The following is a 651-nucleotide window of genomic DNA, read 5'->3' as shown; positions in this document are numbered from 1 at the left end:
AAGTGAACTTTGCAAGTTTTGTCCTTTAGTAATATAATAATATAGTACTTTTCTCGTTTCTTCAAAACAAAACGACTCGAGGAGAAGAAATTGATTTTTATTACTGGTGGTACAGCCGATCGATTTTTCATGAACTTGGCTCTGATACCATTGATAGAAAACAAATACGGAACGATTCATGAAGATGGATAAACATGCACGACAAACACTATAAAATACACGTTTTAGGCATACCTGAATCCATGGTTGAAGAATAAGAACTCCTCAATGTCTTCTTGTATGCTCCTCATACAACTCGATCAATGTTGGTCTGGTCTACCCTCTTTCCCTTTTGCTTTTTTTTTTGTTAGTTACACTTAATGGGTCAGTGATAACTATATATAGGAGTGAGGGTAGGGACCAACCCTGCAATAAAATTAGGGTTTCCTCCCCATTAAGGAAACAATACCTTAGGTCCACACATAGTAATAAATATTTCATACCATTAAGGTGTGCTAATAGAATCCAATATCTCCATAAAGATCATTTGCCAATAATATTGGATTCTTTCTGCTTACTCCATCTTTAGTCAACACCACTAAACCGGTTTTGGAAACAAATCTTTGACTATGCTAGCCCACCTAATAGGAAATCTTACATCATAGGCCTCAT

This window comes from Macadamia integrifolia, chromosome 8 (genome assembly GCF_013358625.1).
Source record: "Macadamia integrifolia cultivar HAES 741 chromosome 8, SCU_Mint_v3, whole genome shotgun sequence".
In the NCBI taxonomy this organism is placed as follows: domain Eukaryota; kingdom Viridiplantae; phylum Streptophyta; class Magnoliopsida; order Proteales; family Proteaceae; genus Macadamia; species Macadamia integrifolia.
Note: the sequence above shows the minus strand (reverse complement) of the source record.